We start from the raw sequence: 26,672 nt of genomic DNA, 5'->3' as shown, positions 1-26,672 counted from the left end.
GACACAGAACTCCTAAACCCTTGGAATTTCTGAGTAATAGGGGTAGGAAAAACATCTTTTGTTATTCTTAAGAAGCCCTCTTTCAACCACACCCAAGTTTATGCTAATGAGGTGGCTCTAGGAGAATTCGACCTGGCTGGTAGAGTAGCCAAACCCTGTGACTACGGGGATAGAACTTGCAGCCCCACTTCCGAACGAAGGAGAGGGAAGAGAGGCTGGGGACTGAGCTAATCACCAGTGGTCAATGATTTCAGCAATCATGCCTTCATAATGGAACCCTATACAACAGATTTGGAGAGTTTCTCTTTGGAGAATGTATCCATGGGCTGGGAGGGTGGTACACCCCAAACTCCCTGGCGACAGAAGCTCCTGCACTCTGGACCCCTTGAGACCTTTCTTTCCTTTACTTTCTTTCTTTTTTTTTTTTTGTTACATTCTTGAGACAGGGTCTCCCTTTGTTGCCCAGGCTGGAGTCCTGTGGTCCAATCGTAATTCACTGTGGCCTCGAACTCTGGGGCTGAAGCCATCCTCCCACCTCAGCCTCCCAAGTATGTGGGACTATAGGTTCATGCCACCTCTCCTGCCTTTTTCTGATTTTGTAGCCATAGGGTCTTGCTGCATTGCCCAGTCTGGTCTCAAACTCCTGGGCTCCAGTGATCCTCCTGCCTCAGCCTTCCAAAGCGCTGGGATTATAGGTGTGAGCCACTGGGCCCAACCCAGACCTTGCTTTATGTGTCTCTTCATTTGATCACTCATTTGTATCCTTTATAATAAACTGATAATCATGTTTCCCTCTATTCTGTGACCCATTATAGCAAATTATTGTGCATGAGGAGGGAATGGTGGGAATCTCCAATTTGTAGCCAAGTCGGACAGAAGTGTGGGTAATCTGGGGACCCCCTACTTGCAACAGGCAGCTGAAGTGGGGGTCAGTCTTGTGGGACCGAGCATTTATTCAGTACCCACTATGTTTTGGGCATTGTGTGAGGGGATACAGTGCGAATGACAGACTGACATGTTCTCCACCCCCATAGGGAGTATAGCTAACAGGGAAAAAGATTTGGGTGGGAAGAGAAGGGAAGTAGGAAAAAATAAGCTGGCCAGGAAGCAGTATCCAGACCTGGAGGGGGCGGCAATCTGGGGTTAGGGGTCAGTGGGAGAAGGGGTGGTGGTTTAGAGAGATCTGGAAGAGGCAGCACAGAGTTGCTCAGAAATGTGTCTTGCAATTAATGCACCATTCTACCTTGAAAGTGGAAGCAGCGCAGTGAAATGATTAAGAACTTGAAATATGGAACTAGATTGCCTCGGTTCAAATTCTGAGGCTGCCCGCAGTTAGCTGCACATCTCTGTGTCTGTTTCTTTAGTTGTAGTAAAATGGGATTATAATAGTTGTAAAGACATTGTAGGGTTGTTGTGAAGAATATATGAGTTAATATAGGCAAAATACTAGAAGAGCTCCTGCCATATAATAAGCCCCATATAAGTTTTGCTGTAATAATTGTATTCCTTCTAGGAACTTCTGGTCATATTGCTGTTTTAGGATTGAGTCCTCTCTCCTCCTCATTCCCTCTGGGATAGTCCGACTGGCCTTTTTGCAGATCCTCAACTACCTCAGCTGTTTGCTTTGCTGTTTCCACCAGTGGAACTCTTTTTCCCATTCTCCCAGATCAGCTCCTTAGAGCCACCTTCCTTGACTACCTTATCTACATAGCATTCCCTTTCTTTTAGAGATTCATGCCAAAAGATTTATAAGCAAATGATATGATGTCTAGGATCTGGTGCAAAATAGTCCACAGTGGGAGGGTGGGTGGGGATATGGAAGACAGGTCTTGATTTGATCATTGTAGGAACTGGATAGTGGATCTATATGGCTCATTAGACTTTTTTTTTTTTACTCTTATATATGCTCACAATTTTCCATCAAAAAGTTTTTAAGAAACCCTTCAATTCTCCATCTAGTCTTGTTTATTTCACAACTTATTAGAGTCTGATATTATATTATTCACTTGTTCATCCTCTTTCTCCCTCTCTATAAAAGTGCATTTTGGTTCACTGCTGTATCTTTGACTCTTTCAACAGTGCCAGGCATCCAGTAGGCCCTCAATAAATGTTTATCGAGTGAAGGAGTGAGTTGAAAATCTCTCTACCTGACTGAGAACGTGGTGGGAGCTTCACTCTTTAATATTTACAGAAAAGAGTAGAAATTTTAGAGGCAAACTTGTCTGAATGTTTTTTTTTAAAAATACGTGCTTCAACATGCTGAAACTCTATCTCTGCTAAAATACAAAAGCAATTAGCTGGGCATGGTGGCACATGCCTGTAATCCCAGCTACTTGGGAGGCTGAGGCAGGAGAATTGCTTGAACCCAGGAGGCGGAGGTTGCAGTGAGCCGAGATCGCACCACTGCACTCTAGCCTGGTGACAGAGTAAGACTCCGTCTCTACTATATATATATATAAAATATATATGTGTATATATATACACATATATATAAAATATATATGTGTATATATATACACATATATATATAAAATACATATGTATATATATACACACATATATATAAAATATATATATAAAATATATATATAAAATATATATACCAAATATATAAAATACATATTATATATATGCTTTACAGGCTACTTGCAGTGGCTCACGCTTGTGGATCAGGCGGGTGGATCACCTGAGGTCAGGAGTTCAAGACCAGCCTGGGCAACACGGTAAAACCCCGTTTCTACTAAAAATACAAAATTTAGCTGGGTGCGGTGGCGTGTGCCTGTAATCCCAGCTACTCGGGAGCCTGAGGCAGGAGAATTACTTGAGCCTGGGAGGCGGTGTTTGCAGTAAGTCCAGATTGCGCCATTGTACTCCAGCCTGGTGACAAAGTGAGACTCTGTCTCCAAAATGTGTATATATATATATATATATATATGTCTCTCTCTCTCTATGTCTATATATATGTCTATACTTTATATATAAATACATATACATTTGTCTATATATATTTGTCTATATATTTGTCTATATATATATTTGTCTATATATGTATATATATTTTATATATATATATATAATATATATACTTTACAATCTCTCACACCACATTGGACCAACTGGCCAGAGCCTCACACATCTGGTGACTCAGTCCTGAGAGTTCCTGTGTAACCCCTGTGCTCCAATCTGTCATGTGAGTTAGCACCAACAAATGCAGCCCTCCTCTTAGTTGCACAGGCAGAGTCCCGAAAGGTCAAAATTGGCACTGAGCAGTCTTTCATACTAGTTGGGAATATTCCAGGACATAAAAACTCAGCAGCCAAAGGTGAAGACCTAGCTCTTCTCTGGACATTTTGGACCAAGAAATTGCATCCCAGATGTCCCTAGAAATTCTATGCCTGGAATTGGGTGGGGCTGGGCTGGGCTGAGGGCTTAATCTCTTGGTTTGAGGTTATTTGGGAGCTGAAGGATAAAGTGGCAGTGAACAAGTCTTTTTTTTTTTTTTTAATGATTGGTTATGGTGGTGGAGACAGAGTCCGGCTATGGAGGCTACATATTCCCACCCCTGCCTCATGAACTAGGCCAAAGCCCCACAGACAGCAGCATGGGCCTAAGCTGAAGAGGCTGCCTTCCCCAGATAAGGATGGATTCTATGTGCCCCTAGGCACAAGTGCTGCTGCTTTGAGGCCAGGCGCTGGAGAGTAACGTCAGTTAAGGAGGTGGGATTTCCGGGGGTATCAGGCCACTTGGGCACTGAGATGGTCTGTGGCTCCTGGAGGTCATTGGATGCAGAGTGAAAAGTGAGGCTCTACTCAGATGGCTTCACGAAGCCTGGACTTCATTGCAGGTGGACAGAGGGGACTCTCCATGAGCACTTGTGGACACGCTGAAGAGTTATTCTAGAAGTATGCTGGAGAGAGAGCTATATCCTACATGGGGCCCAGGTCCAAGTTGTGCAGAGTTATCCGTGAGCTCTGCACCTAGGGAGCTTGGGAGCACTTGAGGGAGGGGAAGGAAATAAATGAGTCTGGCTGACACACAATGATCTGGTGGCAAACTCTTAGAAAGCTCTCCAAAGGGATGCATTTCTTTTTATTTTTAAATTTACTGACAAAATAGTCAAGCCCAGAGTTGAAGGGAAAAACTAGCTTTTAACTTAACCCAATACATTGATTTGATTTTGAAGTAGAGAGGTCAGCATTATGGAAACACACCAACTCTAAATCAGATTTTATCCAAGTTATATGTAGACAAATACTGTATTACTACAAGCCTACACATCTCATTTCCTTTTCTGTTTAGTCCTCCATTTAATAACCTGAAAAATCTATGTTTTTATTGAGTTTCATGCTATTTTCTTACTTACATACAATAGTGCTACTCTTACCAATTGCCTATTGTCATGGCACATTAGTTAGGTGAATTTGTTGATATTTCAAAATTACTCTTTCTGGTTTTGTTTTTTTATATTCTATCATCCAGTTTAAACAAGCGATTGGGGGCACTCTTGTGATGAAAGTTTTTTTAGAAATAAATTTTGCCACGGTATAGCAGTGGGTGTTACTCTAGTTTCTAGCTACAGAAAAGCACAATACACTCTTTACCCACCTGTGCCTAATTTACTTTAGTTCCCAATACTTGCTGAGTTCTTACAAGGGACAATAGGTGCTATTCAGTGCAGAAAAAAGACCAGGAAGGATGAGGGGCTCCAAGAAAGCTGAGACACAGGTTCTTTCTGGAGCTTCAACACAGTATTGTTTATCAGATATTTTCTAATAAACCAAGATGCAGGCTCTGTGCCAGCCCCCAGGGACACAGAGATGGACAAGACAAGAGCCTCATGCCTTGAGGCACTGCCCATATAGTCTACCCTACGTAGCCAATGCTTTAAGAGAAGGGCAGAGGGAGTCCAGACAAGGGATCCTCATCAGGCTGTGGGGAGTGTGGGAGAGTTCTTGGGGAGGACAGCTTTAGAACTGAGTCTTAAAGGACGGCTCAGAGTTGACTGTGAGGGCAGTGAGAAGGTGAGAGGAACAGGCTTCTCACCCACTGGGAATAGCATCATCAAAGGTGTGGTGTTGAGAAATAGGATTTTGTGTATAGAGAGCTGCTAGTTTGGCACTTCTGATATTTTGGGGAACATGAAGTAGAAGGAGGAAAGCAGCAGATTATGGGGTAAGGCACGTGCTTGTAGAGGGAGGACCTTGTATATTATTTTATGGACTTGTCCTCTTTGTTCATAGGCAATGATGGAGGGACATGATCAGATGTGAACTTTAGAATAATCACCCTGGAGACTGAGTTGGACTAGGTGGAGATGGGTCAGACTGGAGGCAGAGGAGAACAGGAGGTAGCTGGGAGCAATAGGGCAATCAGAGGGAGGGAGTGCAGCTGGGGGTAACCGCACACAGAAGCACAGTATGGTTCACCACTCATTCATTCATCAAACACAGCATCGACTGTGTGTCAGGTATGGTGGCGTGGTCTCTCCCTGCAAGCTTCTAGAGTATCGGAGAGACAGATAAGTAGACAGACAAGAGCCAATGGGTACAAGCCAGTGTAGGGGTATGCTAAGTGAGCCGTGGACATACTGGGGAACTGGTTAGCTCAGTGGGGGAAAGAGGAGGGGTGTCATGGATGCTTCACAAAAGAACTGATAGGATCTCAATCCTGGATAAATCACAGACCAACTGAGCAGATGGGAAAGACACACAGTTGGAATAGAAAAAAGAATAATTATGGGATTATGGGATGTCAGAAAGCTGGCTATGCTCTGAATGTCCACAGCACACCTAAGACAGGAGATGGAGCTCAGGAACCTTCTGAAATGGGCTTTGAAGGCAGAGAAAGAAGGTGGGAGAAGGAAAATAGGAAGCCCCTGTATGAGTGGTGTGCTTGAGTTCACATGGCATAGAGTGCCCACAGAGCGTTTCCCCTGCAGGCTGTTGTTATGAAAACACCTCAATGTTCACATCCTCATGCAACATTAAAGAGATAGCTTTAACAGCTTTGCAGCCCAGGAAACAATAACAATTGGCAGTCATCAAGTTATAAAATAATTTCATGTATTTTATATAAAGGGAACGCTAAACTGCTGACTGACCAAAAATTAATAATTGAACTTTGAATAATGAAACCAAAGGCATCATCTTTAAAAATACAGAATGTTCTCTGTTACAAAAAACTACATAGACAGATGATGAAGAACCCCCATGGCTGGGTGCACGTGTTAAGACTGAGCTGTGATTTTATAAAGGATAATGTTAAAAATTAATTAGAAGGGCTGTACTAGTTTATTATGAGACCTCAGATTCCTGAGAATCTGCCCAGCATAGCTGGAAGTCTTTTATTTATTTGGGGACTAAGTACTGGAGCATTCTGATGTATTTTACTCCAGAATATTGTGTCTTTTCTACAGATTCTATTTGTACCACTGAAACCCAAGAAACTTTTCTTAAGTCCAGCTAATTCAATTAATTACTTATAAGGAACAAAGCATATGCCTCCTCTTCCTTCCATCCCAATAACCACATTGGTTATTAAAATATGCTTGTAACAAATGTTATGCATAATATCTTTGTTTTATCAGTCCATGGGCAAATGGAGAGCCTTGTTAAGCTGTTACTGAATTTTATTATTATGTATAATGGCTTGCTTGCCTCATAAAATGTATCCACTGAACAGCTGTTGTAGAAGGAAGCTAGCCAGAGATATGCTAGCCATCCCACAAAAAATACTACATTTGGGCCATACGATATATATTTTTAGGGGACCAGTAGAAATGAAGCCATTTGTTGTTGGTCTGCCGCTGAACCTCAGAACATCTACCCTCTTGAATTCACAATCAGGGTCAGATATATCATTTTAACTATAGGGAGAAGAAAATGCCATTTCTGGTCATGTCACACCCATCTTAAGTGGGTGTCTGTAAGCAGCCCTGGGTTCACATCCATGAAGGTTTCTTCATTGTAAAGAGCCCAGGGGGTCCTTTTGGCAGATGATTCGAAAAGAAGCTGAACATTCCAGGAGCACCTGCCACACCCGTGCCAGAGGTGCTGCAGCACTAAGTGCCCAAAAGAGAACTATGTCGTTAGGAAAAACAAATGGTCTAAATTATTAGAGAAAATACGACTGTGTAGAAGTGGGAAGATAAGTACATGAAACGGAAAGCAGAAAACATGACTAGAATGCTCAGAGGTAAATAAAATCCTTCTCTGCTCACAAAATATATTGGTTATAGTTTGTTCTAAACACATTAAGCTAACAGTAAGAACCACTACCTGTAGAAGCCGTAAGCCAAGAAAATATAAAAAGTTGTTGTATAGATTGTTTGGGAAGTTTCCATTAATAAAACCGAACATAGGTTTAAAAACATAAAGCTTAATCTCACCAAGAGCAAAAGCAAGGCTGTGTGGGAATTTTCTACATTTAGGAAGAAGAGAGCAGGGAATCACTGATGGAAGAAACCCATCTCCCCAATCAGCAAAGAGAAAAATATTTTAAAAAATGCTTTGGCAATCCTGTAACTATTGAGAAATGTTTGGCTGTGCACTTATGAGCAGAAACTAGGTAACTGGTAGTGCAGGAGAGAATGTAAAATTGCTCAAAGTCTGGGCATCTGGGCTCTCTTCCTGCATCAGCAGCTCCCTGGTCATGCCGTCCTGCCCCGCCTGAGCCTCCATGTTCCTGTCTGTAAATTGAGAAGGTTGAACTACATCCGTGGTTCTCAAAATGTAGTCCCAGGCAGCAAAGAAGCCACAGCAGTTTTAGGGATGTGTGTTACAGAGTTAGCCCTTCCCTGACGAAAACCTCTGATACACACTGAGGTCCACCCATCAATCATCCCTTGTGTTGCTCCAAGGATGGGAGAAAGCCAGATTTGCTCCCTCCTTCCAGAGTTCTGTGGGGTGTTGGGTCTAAGGCTAGTTCCACGAACGTTCAGCTTCTCCGAAGCAGACCTGGAAGAAAGGGCTTTCTCCCACAGTGGCACTGAGTGTGGTCCTGGAATGAATCACATCAGCTTCACCTGTGAACTGTTAAAAATGCAAATTCTCAGCATCTACCCTAGACCTGCTGACTCAGAAACTCTGGAGGCTGGAGCAGCAATCTGGGTTTTAATAACTCTTCAGGTGATGCTAATTCATGCTAAAGTCTGAGAAGCCCTGAATCAGATAATTTTTTAAGGTTCTTCAAATGATAAAAGTCTACGATATGCTAAAATGGAATAAAATTTGGAACAGTGCTATATTTTTTGAGTCCTGCTCCTAGAGGGATTACTAAATAAATGTATTAACTAAATAGAATTTTCTAAGTCTGTTTCAGCAAGTAGGAACATATGGCTAAAAATAAATATTTAGTGAGTCAAGGCTTTAGCAAGTTTCTAAAACAACTGGGCTGTTCATTGACTTCTAGGTTGGCTTCCAGCAGCCCACAGGCAGCAACAAGAGGCACGTGAACACCTCTGGGCTGGGAATGGGACTAGTGGCCTTTCCAACATGATCAGAGCTATCACAATGTTCTATCCTAGGGAAAACAATGGAACTTTAAATCTATAATATATTTTAAATAACAACTAGTTACCTAATGTTAAAAGATAAGTAACTGCAAGTCGACCAGACAAAGGCTTTCAAGGTTATAGCAAAGACTTAGAACTGGCATAGCAGTTTTGCCTGTGTACTGAAGAACAGTACTGCAGAAGGGAGGAAGAGAAAGGGTTGGTTGTCGCTTTGCAAGAGAGGGTTGCCATCTCTGTTGACAGAGACACAGCTGCTGGGGATTTTCATCAGGATAACTTTGGTATGAAACTTGAGAATAATTTAGGTTTTGAGGGGATATATTCTTGTGCCTGGATGGTAGAAAGTTTTACTAATAATTTGATTTTTTTCAGAATAACATGTACACTACTGAGTTCTTATTTTGTACATTACATTTTCAAAAATGAGAGCACATCTTATTATTCATTATGCCTCTATACTTCTCAACTGCCATACTTAAAGGAAAAATAAAGCAAATGGCTCAGTGTAAACAAAAGGAGGAAAAGAAAATAAGCAAGTTTAGGAGGTGATCATATAATTATTATATAGGAAATATTAAAATAAAATATTGAAATAGAAAATGAAGTAAAAACCACAACATATAAACATGTTTACTTTTCTAAGATTTTGGCTTTAAGAACTTGGACAAATTGACCAAGATAGTCATCAGAGGTTTCAAGAAAAAAAGCCATCAAGTAACAAGAAGAAAATGTGATTTTTCAAGAATTTACCAAAATAAAATGGAAGTTCATAATGTTTTAAGAATAATGTATTTTTTAGCTAGTTGCTATACATGTTAGCAAGCAATGATATTTTGGTAGAATACCTGACAATTACAGCAATCCTCAAGGTGTGTTTTGTGGGACCCTAGTCCCAGGGTTTGCCCGGAATGAAAGGTTTGGGAATGAAACAGGTTTGGGGAACACTGCATGAAGCATCTACCTCTTGGTGATTTATAATGCATGTCAGGACACTGATGGTTCTGAAAGTTGTCCACAGGTAAAAAAAAAAACAAAAAACAAAAAACAAAAAAAACCCTGTTCAGCTTGTTTAACTATGCGTTGCCCAACATTATTTGATGATAGTACCCACTTCTCATGTAACACCACTAACATCCCTTAGAACTTATATTCTATGTTATACACTCTGGGAAAAGCTGGGTCATGTATTACTTTGTTATCCGCCGATTTAACGAATGCACTAATGGAAGAAATTTGTAATCCACCTTGGCTTTTCTCATCAACTACAGCTAAAGGAAGGACTCTATCTTCCAAACCTAGATGCTTCTCAAACCATCTAGGTCTGGAAAACATTCCTTTTGGTGCTTTTGTTAATGTTCATGCAAATTGGTTAAGATTTATTGATTTAAAAAGAATCATGGAGATGCATGAGCTTTAAGAATTCACGAACACATCTGCCTTGCCTTACCATTAAGGGACCATCACAGTGATATTTCTGCTTTGTCAGAATTATCAGAGCCTTGATTTGCCGCCCAGGCTGGAGCGCAGTGGCACTATCTCGGCTCACTGCAGCCTCCACCTCCCGGTTTCAAGCGGTTCTTCTGCCTCAGCCTCCCAAGTAGCTGGGACTATGGGCACACACCACCATGCCCAGCTAATTTTGGTAGTTTTAGTAGAGATGGGGTTTCATCATGTTTTCCAGGCTGGTCTTGAACTCCTGACTTCAAGTGATCCACCTGCCTCAGCCTCCCAAAGTGCTGGGATTCCAGGAGTGAGCCACTGCACCCAGCTATTAAGTGAAATATCACTAAATGAGCATGATCGTATCTGATGGTGTCCTCACTATCACTACCTACCTGATGTAGCATCTTTTACATTCCAAAAAAAGAAGAGGTCTGAATGGAATGGAATGCAATGGAAAGGAAGCACATGTATTAAACAAAAGACTCTTAAGAGGGAAAAACTATAAAGTGGTTCTCAGCAGTAGGTGGGGATTTGGAGTAGGGCCATCTGTGTTCATTTGTGGCCATATGTGTCTATTTTAAAAGTCATAGGGTTTGAACTGGATCTGTGGCTGACTTGCCCAATTCTGGCTTGGGAGTAATACTTTTCATTATTTTCTATTCATTTGTGCCTTAATATAATTGTTAAACACAGGGGAAAAATGGCCACTAAGAATCTCATTTTGTTTTTGAAACCTCAACATTAAATAAAACCAAGAAACACAAATTTTTATATGTATTGGATATTATAGTTAGGAAAAAATATTTTTGTATGAAGGAGCAAATTTACATTTGGTCCTCTATTTTCCTTAGCTTCTGTAACCACAGCTTCTTTTTTAACCTTAGAAATATTGGTGGAGAGATTGATTTGCACCTACAGATCAATTGCTATCCTTCACAACTGCAGTCAAGGCAAGTTACTCACAACTGTTGGTCTGGTTATATCCAAAGATTTTCAGAACTGAAGAAGTTTATATCCAGTTTCTGAGAAACTTTGGATATAACCAAAGTATAGTCATTATAAATTATAATACAATATTACAATTAAAAGCCTGGCTCTAAAATAAATCATTTTGATATTTTAGAAGTCATCAGTGACAAGATTGTTTTGAAGCATGTCAGAATAAAACTAAAACATGTAGAATTATTGTTCTTGGAAATACATTTATTCAAGACATGATATAGTCATGTTGCTACACTCTTTCCCCTAAATTTTCACTGATGTGTTTAGAAAGGTAAAATGGCACGGGGGCTTGCTGTATATTTCTGAAAATGAATGACACTACTTGTGTTTCTTATGGCCATTGCTAGTAATGCTATGACCAATACAGATATATTTCTCTGTGAAAAACATCTTCTTGAGGAGGAGCCAGTAAACTGAAGTGTACAGATATCAAAATAAAACAATAAAATTATGGTAAATAAGCCCAAGAAATGTAGAAAAAATTGCATTCCATTTCAAAAACTTTTTGAAACAATCCTATAATTTTCTAAACATTTTTAATGCGTTTCTTTCTCATGAAATTTGTCACCTAGTATTCGAATAGTAATCATGCAATACATTACAAAATAGGTTATCTCAAGTAGAAATGGTTTCAAATATGAAATAGAGTTTATGTACTAGCCGTTAATTTACCAGAATAGATAGACGCACTTGACAGCAAAATAAAGACTTTTCTCTCTCTTTTTGATTTTTGTTTTTCTCAGAAGACTAAGCCCAGGAAGTACAATTCACCATTATGAGAATCATTCCACAGCCAACTTTTCTTTGTTTGAAAATCATTTTGGGCCAGGTGCAGTGGCTCATGCCTGTAATCCCAGCACTTTGGGAGGCCGAGGTGGGTGGATCGCCTGAGGTCAGGAGTTCGAGACCAGCCTGGCCAACGTGGTGAAACCCTGTCTCTACTAAAATTACAAAAATCAGTTGGGAGTGGTGGCGGGAGCCTGTAGTCTCAGGTACTTGGGAGGCTGAGGCAGGAGAATCACTTGAATCCAGGAGGCAAAGGTTGCAGTGAGCTGAGATTGTGTCATTGCACTCCAGCCTGGACAACAGGGTGAAACTCTGACTCAAAAAAAAAAAAAAAAGAAAGAAAGAAAATCATTTTGATAACCAAACAAGGATATCAACAGGACATTCAAACAATGGAAGCAAGGAGATGATTTTGATTGATGGGGACTGTGATGACGCCTACTGAAGTTCCCTTCTCTGTTCCTGTGATGGTGGTTTTCCATGTGAGCACTGTCGCAGGACAGTGAAACACTGGGCCATGAAAACAGATACATGGTCAATTCTGCTTTCACCAAAAAACCTCTCCATTCTCATTTTATAAAGATTGAAAAACATTTACTCTGCTCCTTCTTTGAAAGGTCATAACCTGAGGATTTATAATTTCCTAGAAATAACTGATGCTGGTGTCCCTTTATTTTTATTTTACAATTGAAGTATATGAAGTGGCCTTGTTGATGGATTGGATGACTGCTCGAGGCAGGAGGTCTGGCTTTCCCTCCATGAACTAGGAGCGGCCTCAGGAATCACATGAATATGTTAGATGTGCACTTTTCAAGGCCATGGCTGGATCTTAGATTCATTCTGTGACTTTACCTGAGGCTCAGTCCTGACAGCCAATGGACTCCATCAATGATTGATTAAAGCATGATGTTCCATGACTATCAAGACAGCAGCTCGAGAGCATCTGTAGCAAATGAAAACAACTGCTTTTGGCAGAAATTGTCCTGTATCCAAATGGACAAAGCTGAATAACTGTATGTGGATGGTTATGTTATACCAGTTCTGCTGTGTGGAGCCAGGAGCCAACGAATTGTGGAGGTTCATGTGGATGGAATGCGCCCCTGACGTACTAACTTGATCCTGACATTCCAATATAATCCCCTATTCTCTAAAGGGAAAAACCAGTGTATTTGTTAGAGACGTAATGGAACTGTAGAGAGTACATTCAATCAGCTACGTAAACTGCGAAACAAATGTCAGGTTTTCCTGAGTTCTGCCATTGTGATCTGTAAAAGAAGTCTGAATGGGATAGACTGCAATGGAAAGGATGCACATGTATTAGACAAAAAACTCTTAGGAGGGGAAAACTATGAAATGGTTCTTAGTACTGGTAGGTGGGGATTTGGAACAGGGCCATGTGTGTTCATGCGTGTCCATATGTGTCTATTTCAAAGATGGCACGATGGAATATAAAATAAGGATTGTGTGTGTCTTGTCATGGAGACAACCACTGTGGAGAGACAAGCAGAACCATCCAGTGGGTGACCCTGGGTTCCTGGGGATGAGTGGGTTGGGTCCAGTGTCTTCCTGTCCCCCAGCACGGGGTGCCGCATGGCAGTTCAACCTACCACAGGGTCCCCTGCTGCAATGGCCCTGGGCAGCTAGTGGTTCCAGCTGAGATACAACTTCTCTGAGCAGTTGCTGTTCCAGCTTAGACTGTTTCTGCCCCACTTTCAGGGCTGATGTCATGAGCCCAATACAAGGGGAGCTGCAGAGGGGAGCACGACATTGACTATTACCATCATCTCCTAACTGGCTTGCCGGCTGTGTATTTAAAAATGTTTTTGTGTGTGCATTGAAGACAGACTGGAAGGCAACCACCTATCTAGGGATTTATACACAGGATAAGTGTGCTAATAATTGTATGCCACTGCTATTTGATCCAACTTCTTCTTGCTCTTTTTTTGCATTATTTTCAGAAAATTAAAGAAGGAATTATAAATAAAATAAAGTGGGACTCTAGCTCAACATGGCCTAATATTATGGAGATAAGGTGACCTTTCCCATCATAGTCCAGTCCCTGTGCTGTTGCCAGAGCAGCCATCCTGAAACATTTGCTGAGATCACCCTCCTGTTAAAAATCTTTGCTGGTTCTCCCTTGTCCTCAGAGGAGCAACTCATCTCTCATCTCACTGTGACTGCCCCAAATGTACAATTCTAACCTCATCTGCACTCTGCACCAAGTGTGAGGGAGCTATAATAGAAACGGTGGAGCTCTGGAGTCATATTGTCTGGGTTCTAAAGGAGGCTCTGCCACCCTGTCACCTAGATAGAGTTCCAGGTGTGTTTACCCAGAAGCAGACTCTGTGAGTTTAGTGTGTAGGATGTTAATGGAGGAGGGACCTTGGGATTGACCCCTGAAGAACAGAGCAGGTGGCAGCTGGAGTGGGCAGCTGGAGTGAGCAGAGAGAAATCAAGCTATGGTGCAGGCCTGGCATCTCTGGCAGCCCCACGGGGAAGCTTTGGAGCCAGAATGGTCTGTAAAAGTGGCCTAAGTTGGTTCTTTTTTTTTTTGAGACAGAGTCTTGCTCTGTTGCCCAGGCTGGAGTGCAGTGGTGCGATCTCAGCTCACTGCAAGCTCTGCCTCCCAGGTTCACACCATTCTCCTGCCTCAGCCTCTCGAGTAGCTGGGACTACAGGCGCCCGCCACCACACCTGGCTAATTATTTGTATTTTTTTTTTAGTAGAGATGAGGTTTCACTGTGTTAGCCAGGATGGTCTCAATCTCCTGACCTCGTGATCTGCCCTAAGTTGGTTCTTTAAAGCTCCATGTGAGTAGGTCATTGGATGTAGGCCACCCTAGAAAGGGGCATGGCCTTGGGCAAAGCTCTGGATGAGAAGACTCTGCAGCTGAGACCCTCTGAGAGGGGCTGCTGACAGCAGGTGGCTGTGAGCCAAGAGCACTTCCAGACAGCTGGAGCAACACTTCTCCATTGAAGAGGGACCTGGGGCACTACGGCATCCCCATACCTAGCCTCTCTAAGCCTCAAGTTCCTCCAGTCTCAATGGGGAGTGATAAAAAGCATTTACCTTGGGACATCGGTATGAAGTTCAATGCTCAGGCACACAGCAGGTCGCACAAGGGTGATTATTGGGTTCTTAATGCTCTGACCACTCTGAGCAACTTGGCAGCTCCTAGAACCCAACATGTTCTTTCACACCTCCAAGCCTCGGACTAGCATACTTCTCTCTCACTGGTGATGGTTTCCCAGGACTGTGTGCAACTCAGGAGCAGAGACCATGTCTTATTCATCTTTACTTCCTTCCTCTGCCCCTGGTGCTGAACGCAATGCCTTGTTAGGCAAGCAATGGGTGTTTGTTGAATGAATAAAAACACAAGAGGGAAAAAGCAGTCATTCGTGACACACAGATACTCTTTCCATTGCAAAGATTTGAGATTTGCAGAACTTATTGTGTCATTTTCTAACTTAACCCTCAGGAAGCTCAGGGTTAAATTTAATTAGCAATTATAGAAACGATATAAGCCTAGCTATTTGGTATCTTATTTTCTTGTCACTCTGCATGGATTTTGGTGTTTGTATTACTGGCTCTGCTTATGATCATTATATGTTTTTGATTATAAGTTCTCTCAGATCCCTTTTGGGTGCAGGCAGGTTATAAATCACATATATACAAAAAACAACATTTTCTAAATCCTGGCTTCAAAAACATTTGGATATTATTATTTGATCAAAATTTATCCCTCTACTTATGAGGATTTATTTAGAGGACACAAAGCTTCCATATGTGTTCTGAATCAACTTAACCCAATAATTTTGCTTCCATTCTGTGTGTATGAGAAACTGTGGGAGAGACAAATAGCAAATGGGTAAACCACAGACAAGGCAATACTAGGTAGTGGGAAGTGCTAGAAGAAAAGGACTCACTGCGGAAGAGAGAAAAGATACTTTCAATAGTGTGGTCAGGAGAGACCTCTCTGAGAAGGTGAGAGTTTAGAAATGAGAGGAAGCCAGCCATGGAAATATCTGGGTGCAGAACAGTGCTGAGAGGGAGCAGCAAGTGCAAAGGCCCTGAGGCAGAAACAAGCAGGGCTTTTTTTGGTCATTTTTTGCATATTCATTATTTTAGTTTATAGCCAATACATGTGGCAAATTTGTTTACTTTGGTTAAAAAGAAACACAAAACAACTGCAGATTCCAACTAACTCTTTAGTTCTTAACTCATTTGTTGCCCTACATTTCTATAGTCTTCAGACATGATCATTGATAAGAGCGTGCTTTGAGTTGCGGTGCATTTTGTTAAAACTTTTAAAAACTTTATATAGTTTTTAACAGGTCATCTGTCACCGCTATTACAAAAAGGAAACAGCCCAGCCATGTTGTCTGGTCCATGCCCTGGAGCATTTGATCCAAACCAATTGCAAGTATTTCTCAGGACAGAGTATCTATTATTTTATGAGCCACGACCAGTAAAATTCCTTTCTCCAGACTTTAGTGGAACAAATGAGAACCACTGGGGCTGCTTTGGATTTATCCTCCCCTCCTTGACCTCTAACTGGGCAGTGCTTTGGATTACTGAATCAGCTTCAGGATCAAATATCTTTGAGTTCCTTACATTTCAATGATTTGTTTACCACATATTTTGAGACCCTTATCTGGGTTGCCATTTATCACATTCAAATTAAACATTCTGGGGAGAAGATGATACAGTTAAATCATTCTGCCCTTGCAGAATTAAAGAAGCATTTCCATGAGATCTAATGTAACAGCAATGCTGAGAGATAGGCAATTGAGAGATGAAAAAACAGAAGCTCAGAGAAGCTGCCCAGATCTTATAGGTGTAGAAACTCCTGACTTTGGAAAAGATGTACTTTCTCAGTAGGTTTGGTAATGGCTGTAGCTTTCACAGAGAGAAATGGTAATTCATCTTCAGAGGTCTGGTTCGAGCACTCTAAGCACACCCCGAGCACTCTAGCACTGCATCACATGACTGGTTTGTTGTGTGATTGTGGACACCTTCATGCACTCTTTTTGGGTTTTGGTCAATGGTTAAGCATCTCTGAGTGATATGAACTCAGTGCTGATTTTAATACTCTGTTGGTGGAGACGAAAGAGGTCAAAGATGTAGCTCTTCATGCTGAAGAGTTTACACCACTGGATTGATCTAATTGGGGGTCTTAGATCTCCTGAATAAAGGAAATTTAACATTTTCCTTATAAGAATAAACTAAAATATTGCAGAAAATAGGAACATAGAAAGTTTCTGTTAGTGGTGATTCAGACTGAGGTTCTTATGTCATAGACAAAAAAAATTAGCTGTCTGGGGTTCCTAGAGGCATGAATCACATCAGATCACCAGGATTTTTGAATGGCTGAGAGGCTTTAAAAACAATTTTAATCTTGTGCATGGAAATATTACAAAATGCATTGCCAACTACATTTCCTTCTTTTAACATTTATTATGTTTGTTACACACAAAGTACAAGTTTGTTGTAGAAAATTATAAAGACAAGCAAATAAAACTTAAATTAAAACCACATCAATCCCAGAGATTACAATGCTAATATTTTGGTACCTGTCCTCTTGCAGTTCTCCTTGGCAATGCACATATTAATAACAATAGGAGCACAGTATAAGTACTTTTTGGGGAAAGGTAATTTTTAAATTCACTTTTTAAAAATTACATGATATATTATTCATTACCTTTCCACACCAATAATTTTTTGTGCCTTCCTATACTTAATGAAATTCCTCATTTTCTTGATGACTCCAGGGTATTATTATGAAGATCAATTAGTCATAGTGTGACCTGCCTGGCTCTCTGCCCCCAGTCCTGTTTCTGGGGTGTTTGAGGATCTCCACCTGAGGAGCTTTGCCCCATCAGATAAACAGTACATTCGAGCTTTTCTGACTTAGTGCCCTATTCTAAGGCTTTAGGTGGCAACCAGCCTCTTCAAACTGGGTTATGATCACATTTGCTCTTGCTTGAGTTCTTTCCCTGAAAACCTGCAAGCTACAATTCCTTCCAGTCTGACAGCCTCCTCCAACCTTTAATCTTCCAGCCTCCCAAGACAGCCAGCTCTATCCTAAAGGCTTGCCTCATCCTGCATACCAGGGCCAGTGGGCCCACCACATGAATTCCTGGGTCCAGCACTCTGTCTCTTTTCCCTGAGATCCGTGGCTGGGGTGGGGTCTATTCCAGTTGCCTGCCTCGGTTCCTCTAGGTCCTCCCCGATCCTGCTGGCCCAGGTCTGAGTCTCTGTGCTGGTGCTCTCTTTCTATTGGATGACCTCCACCCTTTGCTTCAAGCTCCCAGGCCTAGAGGTTCTGTCTCTCTGAACCTCTGTTCTGTCTCTCTGTTGTATGTTTCTGTTCTGTATCTTCCCATTCTGATAGGCAGGGTCTCAGGTGTCCTTGGGTCTGCTTCTAAAAGCACCTTTTTCTCTTGTTACTTGTTAATTACAATCTTCCATGCTTTTGCAACCAGATAACCAATCTGGTTGGATCTGGGTCAGAACTTAAGTGATTTCTCTCCTTTAAATAATGTACATGACATTTTGACAAAGATTTAACCATTTTTATATTATTATTATTATTATTTGCTTGTGTGTTGATTCTCAACTGCTACAAAGAGCTAAGTTGCTGGACAGAGAAATTTCTAATAGGGGAGTTGTTACCCTAGTTGTGGGTGAAAAAAATGTTTTTTCTTACACTTTGTCATGAAATTACATAGCTATTAGCTCAAGGGATTTGTTAAAGATATAAATAGGTTCCAGAAGAGCTTGTATAACTTTACTGCAGACAGAAACTGGGTCAGTAAGTGGAAACCAGGAATCTAATCAACTGATTATAGGAATCCATTTCATAATTAGGTCATTTTTCTGCTTAAATTGGAACATGGGCATTGTCCCCTGCAATCATGCAAATATCCTTAGGTTGAGAAACACCTATACGTACAAATCAGTCTTTTGCAACTCATAGCAAAAGACTTCATTGGGGTTCTCTTGAAAGTAGCTTTGGATGGGTTGGTGAAATGTGACCCAAGGTGAAATGCCTTGTGCCTGGGGAGGAAAAAGAAGTTTTTAAAAATGGAAAGAAATGAAGCTGGGCATGGAGGCTCATGCCTGCAATCCTAGCACTTTGGGAGGCCGAGGTGGGCAGATCATTTGAGGTCAGGAGTTTGACACCAGCCTGGGCAACGTGGTGAAACCCCATCTCTACTAAAAAAAATACAAAAAATTAGCTGGGTGTGGTGGCGCGTGCCTGTAGTCCCAGCTACTCAAGAAGCTGAAGCACAAGAATAGCTTGAACCCGGGAGGCAGAGGTTGCAGTGAGCCAAGATCGTGCTACTGCGCTCCAGCTGGGGCAACAGAGTGAGACTCCATCTCGAAAAACAAAAACAGAAACAAAAATTAGCTGGGCATGATGGCTCACACCTGTAATCCCAGCTACTCAGGTGGCTGAGGCAGGAGAATCACTGGAACCTGGGGCGGGGCAGAGGTTGTAGTGGGCTAAGATCGCACCACTGCACTCCAGCCTGGGCGACAGAGTGAGTGAGACTCTGTCTCAAAAACAAAAAACAAAAAAGGCTGAGAAGGCTGGATGGTTGATCACAATTTTCCTGTCACTCCATGCTGTGGGCTGCCCCACAGTTTTCTCCTTTTTTAGGGGATGAGATAATCTAAGGACTTTGAGTCCACCTGTCTCCTGAATGCCACACAGTGCTTCTACCTGGGCCCACTGGAGAAACTAGTGGGTGAGCACGAGTAGAATTTCTGGTGCACACGACACGAGGAAGCAGGACTTGGGGATCTGTCGGGAAACTTGTCTCAGCGAAGTCATTACTAAATATCACTGTGAAGAGAACCAAGAAGGGAAGACTTCTAGGAGCCAAAAGGCAGAAGCAGCACTTCGGCAGCTTTTCATACTTTGCCTCTGTACAGATATTTATCATAGAAATGGATATGTGCTAATATAATAATACAAAATAGGTAAAAGACATTTCAATTTATAATGAGGTGACTTTTTTTGCTAGAATCTAGTATTCTCACACTGATGTTGTCCTTATTTTGTTACAGTTTAAAAACCTCCTGTAATTTGTAACAGAAGCAGTGCTAATCTGAAAATAAGGAGTTTTCAGAGCATCCTTCTGCTAGGCTAGCAGAGTGGCCTACATCAACATTATTAGAGATGCAAAAAGATTCCTGCAAAAGATGATTTTTATACATGTAATAATATTTACCATGTAACATAGTATGTGCCAGATACCCAACACAAATTACCACACTTAACCCCACAACACATTGAAAAATAGATTCTATTATTCCCATTCTCAGGTGAAAAAACTGAGGTTAAATGCCTTGTCCAAGAGGCCTGGGAGCAGCTGCAATTAGAATCTGGGTCTCACTCACTCCAGGGATGACACTGCCTTCTTAGAGTATAACAATAAAAGAGAATTTTTTAGGCCAGGTTTATACAGCTCAAATGAAATGGAGCCATGAAAATATTCAGTGGGAGCATCTATATTTCTCATGTGAATAATATGGCAATTTTTTTCCTGAGTTATCTATATTTCTTCAATTGGGTTGGGATGAATAGATCATTTCTAAATAAAACAGGAGAGCATAAAAAATGAAATGAATGGGCTCAATCCCAGTTGAAGCAAGAAGAGTAAAATACATTTCCCTGCTTGAAAGAAAACGATTCATCTATTTGAGGTTCTATAAATGCCCTCTTTCAGAAAGTCATACAGCTCTGTCTAGAAAGGCATTTTACCTCAAAATGACGAGGGCTTTCATTTTGAGAAGGAATATCCTCTCACACTCTGGCCCAAGCGAACAGTTCTCTCTGAAAACCAGGGGAGTTGGTGTTGGTGATAGGAGGGCAAGGCAGGATGGGAAAACGATGAGGAGAAACCAGCCCTGGATTTGTGTTTAAAATTTTTTTTTAAAAGAAAAAAGGAGAACGATAGTAATCATCGTGGAAAATAGCGGAGCTTGTAGACTGTCTGGCTCTACTGCAGGATCACAAAAACTGGGTGGAATTTTACCTAAAGGGCATTTAGTAATGAGTCATGCAAAACAGGAAAAACAAATAATTTGTGCCTGTCCCTTAACATTTGAGTTAGGAGGATTGGAGCTTGAGGAAGGGAGGTGAAATGATTCTGCAGGCAGGTGGGTGCAGGGTGAAGAGCAGGGGAGGTGGTTTGAAGACAGAAGGGGAAGTGGCTAGCTGAGTACATGGACTTTCAAAATGTAACAGTGACTGTAAGTCTCAAAGCAGCGGATTGATTGCTGGAGGAAGAGTAATATAGTAAAATATCTTTCCACCAGAAAAGATTTTAATGCATATGATTCTATGCCAAAATCTGTGGTTCTAGCTCCAACTTGAGCCTAACCTCCAGACAAATCCCAAAGGTCTGTTGTGTATTTCCACGAGAATGATGCGCAGCACCTAAAACTCAGCTTGTTCAAAACGGACTCAATTTCTTTCCCCCAGAGCCCTCCTACCCGATTCCTGAGTCATTCAGGCCTGGCTCCTCTCTTCACTTCTAGGTCCCATCAATGACTTATCTTACCATTTTGACTTTGAGGATCCATCTGCTTGTCCTCCTCTTTTCCACTGCTGTTGGCCTAGCTCAGGTCCTCATTTCTTCAAATTTGGACTATTGCAAGGTCATTCTTGATCCACCTCTAGCATCTTTCATGTTTAATCAATCTTCCCCACAAGGGAAAATCTCAAAGAACTACATAATTCAGTTACAATGTGAGCATCAAGAGAGCTTAAAGAACTACATAATTCCGTTATAATATGAACATCAGACACTTCTATACGCACATGAATTGCCAAGAATGGCTGATTTCACCTTTCACATGGTCAGAAACAATTTAATAAGGATTTCACATAGGTGTTCCTGGAATCTGAAGAGTTTCTGCCACTTTTTGAACCCAAGTTGCAAGGATGATAACCAATGTAGCCTTGGATAAACATTACAATGCTGAAGAAAGAAGGGGTTTTTCAGAAGATCTGTAGATGGGCTCATTTTTCAGAAGCAGAAACTAGAATCAGTGACAGCAACAGATTGACGGAGCATAGACTTTGAGGCAGAGTCAGGACTTGCTTAAACTCTGTCTTCTGACTGTTGGTTCACGCTCTTCCATTCCACACTATGCTCCATCATACCACCTCATGCCACATCATGCCACCAATATGCCACATCATGAAACCAACATGTTTCACCAAAGTTTCAGGAAGGTTGACTTAGTCTGTAGAGGGGATTGGAGGGGATTAGGGGGAGCATGGATAAGGAAGGATGGGAAGGAGGTCAGTGCTGGTGCCTCAAGAGCTATGACATCTGCAGGGTAACCCAGGATGGTGGCAGTGGGGACAGAGAGAAGGGAATAAATTCGAGAAAGAGAACATGACTGCACCCGTAAACTACTGTTTTTGCTCAAGGATGTTCCTGGGATGGAGATGGTCTCTTGAAATATATTCTCATCATTATAAGAGATGGATTGTCTTCCAAGGTAGTGGTCAGTAAGTCACTCTTCAGATACCATCAAAACCTGGGTCAAGAGATGGGCTATGTACTCCCACTTATATCATTGGACCAATTAGTGGCACAAAATATTCTGAGGGATGCAGATACCTTGAGGGGCAGATTGCTGGCAGAAACTTAGTCAAGAGATTTGACTCCAAGCAAGAGGGAGAAGGAAAAGTTTGAGGAGAAGGAAAAGTTCCTCTCCTGAACCAGCTCTTCTTAGTGGTACCTACCTTTTGTGGCTCTTTTGCAGGTTATTTTTAAAAGTAACTAATTTTTAAAGTGAATATGGTTTTTGTATCTTCACTTGCTTTTTTACAACTCTTTACCTTTCTGCAAGTTCCCCCTCCCTAGTCTACTCCTAGTTCTTTGGGGGAATTTCTGGGGTTAAACCCACATGTTTCAGGTCTTAAAGCCATCTTGGAACACACATGGCAAAACAAGTATATTTAAATTCTTCTGCCCCAAGGTTGACACAACGAAGGGGGAGCAGGGAGCTAGTTACTGACATCTGAACACTAAATGAAGCTCTGGAAGCTCTTCCTGTAAAGCTGTCAACGCCTATATGCTTTGGCAAATCTTGGAGATGTGGGCCCAGGAAGACAACCTTTGAATCATTCTCTTAAGTATGGCAAACATTTTCATTTACTAAGGAAATGATTTCTTTTATATGTAATTAAAATATAATTATAGGCCGTGCATGGTGGCTCATGCCTGTAATCCCAGCACTTTGGGAGGCTGAGGTGGGTGGATCACCTGAGGTCAGGAGTTCAAGACCAGCCTGGCCAACATGGCAAAACTCTGTCTCGACTGAAAATACAAAAGTTAGCCAGGTGTGGTGGTGTGCACCTGTAATCCCAGCCACTTGAGAGGCTGAGGCAGGAGAATCGCTTGAACCTGGGAGGCGGAGGCTGCAGTGAGCCGAGATCACACCACTGCACTCCAGACTGGGCGACGGAATGAGACTCCATCTCAAAAAAATATATATATAATTATAAATATATTTAATATTTAAGTTATTTAATACATAATTTAAATATAATTATATAAATTAAACAATTGATTTTAATTCACTTTATATATTTAATATATAGTTAAACAAATATATTTATATGATCGATATAAGTAAAATATATTTTTATAATGAAATATGTAAATATGCACTTAAAATATACTAAATAAATATTAAATATATAAGTATAAAAATACTGAATAAATATTAAACTACACTAATATTAAAATATACTAAAGTAATATTAAAATAGAGCAAAAATAATTCTAAAAATAAACAACAAAGCTATGTCCATCACAGATACTCATATATTTAAAGTATCATTTTGAGTTTGACATCTATTCTAGGAACTGGAGGCTTTTCCAGTGTTGTGGTTGCCACTATTTTAATAGCAAATGATATTCAAGTAGATAATAAATTTACAGTTGTAGGAGTCCCTGGAGATCATCTACTTACTGGGCATATGTGGCCTTAGGTATGTTTCTCAAATACTCTGGGTCTTACTTTCCTTATCTGTGAAATGAGAGAGCATGAGAATGTTATCCAGGTGTCAGTTCCAGACTGGACCGAGTCTTTTTCAGCACCAAGCACAGCACTGAGTTGGTGATGGAGCCAGCACTAAGATTCCCTTCTGGAGACCTTATTCTCCACAATTCCTAGCCTCAGTGCTCCTCTCCTTTGCTTCTCCTCCTATGAATACCCCTCCTGACTACTCACTCCTCCAACACAGTTTATTTTCATACTTAATTTTAGCAGACCAGAAAAAAATAAAGTTTCAGTCTCAAGCCACAAATCTCCTTTGCTGTCCTTAAGTGAGCATCCAACAGCGCTATTCTATAGTATAGATCAGTGAATGGATAAACTGTGGAGTCTTGTATGACCCTATAAGGAAAATTAATCACCAATTTGCAATACATTGAAAATGAACAGAATCAAGTCAATAATATAAGCTACAGATTGTTGAGGACAATTATTGAAAGCACCCAACAGCATTGTGCTAAGTGGGATTTTTTTCCTTCAAATTAAAAAAGGTTAGTGAAATAGGTACTATTATAGCCCCATTTTATAGAAGAGGAAACTGAGGTTTTGAGAATTTAAGTAGCTTGCCCAAGGTCACACAGCTAGTGAATGGCAGAGTGGGATTTGAATTCAATATAGTCATGACCCCTACTGCCTACTTGAAAGGGGCAGGGATGGGGTTTGGGAGCAGAGAAACAACAACAACAACAAAAAAACTCCACCCCCAAATTGCTCTTTCTGCCAAAGCATCTCCTGCTATTGACTGCCAACCTGAACACTTAGTCACAGGACAGCTCTGGGTATGTCTCTTGGGGCTAAATGTCTCCTTTAGGGCTAACTGCTTAAAGTTTGTTTTCTGCCTCCCCTCCCAGGAGTTTCCACACTGCTGCAGCTTTAAATAGGAATCTTAAATATTTGAAAAAAAAAATCAAGGAGGAAGCATTGGTCTTGGCCATCGAGTCCCTGTGTCCCAGCAAAGGGAAAGGTGAGTGGTGAGCAGGAAGCCAGGAAGAAGGGACCGCAAAAGAGGACTGCATGGCTGGCTCTGGGGGTGCCTCCGTGGAAGGTTGGGGGGCTGGGAGGACTCCCATGGCTTCAGGGACTGGGCGGCATGGCCTGAACGAAGGTGGAATTTCCCAGTCCCACTGGTCATCACCTGAATAAGAGCTGGAGAGTAAATGAAAATAGCCATCCCTAGGAGAAAAATATTTATTCATTTAATGGCTGAAACAAAATGCCATCTCTGTTGTGATAACAAAAGGTTTAAAGTGCATTACTGTCGTTTCTCAATACACTTGTGGTCTCGCTCCCGGGTCATATGGTGCAACAGTCCATGTAATCCCCTGAATGGAAAAAAATTAGGCTCAAAGTGCCAAATGGATGCCCACAACATAATATCAGGTAAAACAAGCATATTCCTTCATCTTCCCGCCAGCCCCCTCCCAAAACCTCCCCAAATGTTAGAGAAATAGAGAGAAATTCCAGTCATTTCTCATTACTGTGAAGGTCAGCCTGGCTGGGAAAATTGTTTCTGCTTTACAATTCCCCAAACTGTAGAAAGCAGTTAGACTTCTGGACAAAAACTAATGTTGCATTCAAAGGGAAAAGAGGCTGAGACGGCATTGCTGCAGTAATAAGAGAATTTTTTACTCTTTCCACTTCCCTGTGAACCTAATCAACTGTGACATGAGAAAATATACTGGGTTCACCCAGCCAGAATCTGACTGCCACCTGAAAATGTCCTCAATATTCCACTGTTTGGGACTTTACAATGATCCTTCCGACATCAATTTTGTGCATGTACATCAAAATGCCATTAGAAATGCCTCCCCACTCCCCCATTCAATCCAAGAGTCCTGGTGAAGACTCCCCCGTGGTTGACTGACGGTTCTTTTCTGCTACTCATTTGAAAACATTTGCTTATATGGAAAGGTGTCTTGTGGGGAAACTAGAAATCTCTGGATCTCTATGCTGACTTCTCCCTAAAAGCATTGTTGAATATCTTTAGATGGGGATTTTAAGAATCTGGGGGGCTTTAAGAATCTGCCTTAAACCTGTAATTAGAATTTGTTGACTTGAGTTCCTAGGCTTTCCTCCAGACCCAGAAAGCTGTCAGTATCTCACGGTAGATTGGAGTTCAAGAAAAGGCGAACCCAAATGTGTTTGTGTGCAGGGGCTGCCCACATAATCCTAGCTGCTGTCAGAAGCTATACTGTACAGGTCCAGTGCAGGTGGTTAGGTACACAGATTGCTTTTTATTCCATTCTCCTCCATGCCACAAGCTTGTGTACGTTCTCTGGGCTCATACACAGACGTATATACATGCATAAATGGTGTGCAGCAGTTTTTGACAAGTGCTTGGCATGTATAATGAAATTCTTGATGACAGCTGTATTATTTCTCAGTGACGTAAAGTTGAACAAATCTAATGTGACTTTTCACAGTGGCATTATCATCTTCTCCCTTTGCCCCAATATTTACAGGAAATATTACAAGTGTTTGACATATAAGTTCAGCATTTGACTGACTTTAATAACCATGTGATCAATAAGAAGTGATATTTTTATAGTCCAAGTTCAATATTTAAAGGGTCACAGGTGGCAAATCTTTATCAAAGCAATAAGGCCAGATCTTTTTATTTTTCAAAATCCATTATTTCTTTAAAAAAACTTCTTTTTGGAATGAATATAATTAAGAGTTAAGATCTATGAAAAGTTGCCTATATTTACAAAGAGTATGGGCATTATAGAGGACACAGATACAGATACATTTGCTCTCTCAACACCTTGATTTTTGGATACTGAGAAGAAATTCAACATGATGAACATAGATAGCAACTGGGTAGAAAATCAATGAACGT

At 41.2% G+C, this 26,672-nt stretch overlaps 1 protein-coding gene across 3 annotated transcripts in view; it reads right to left on the bottom strand.

Annotated features, from left to right (window-relative positions):
* Positions 1-26,672, bottom strand: part of POU6F2 (POU class 6 homeobox 2) — a 496,479-nt gene that overhangs the window by 72,528 nt on the left and 397,279 nt on the right. The gene's annotated exons all lie outside the window — the stretch shown is intronic.

Source organism: Gorilla gorilla, chromosome 6 (assembly GCF_029281585.2).
Source record: "Gorilla gorilla gorilla isolate KB3781 chromosome 6, NHGRI_mGorGor1-v2.1_pri, whole genome shotgun sequence".
Lineage (NCBI taxonomy): Eukaryota > Metazoa > Chordata > Mammalia > Primates > Hominidae > Gorilla > Gorilla gorilla.
The sequence above is the reverse complement of the archived record's forward strand: the minus strand, read 5'-3'. Positions and strand labels throughout refer to the sequence as shown.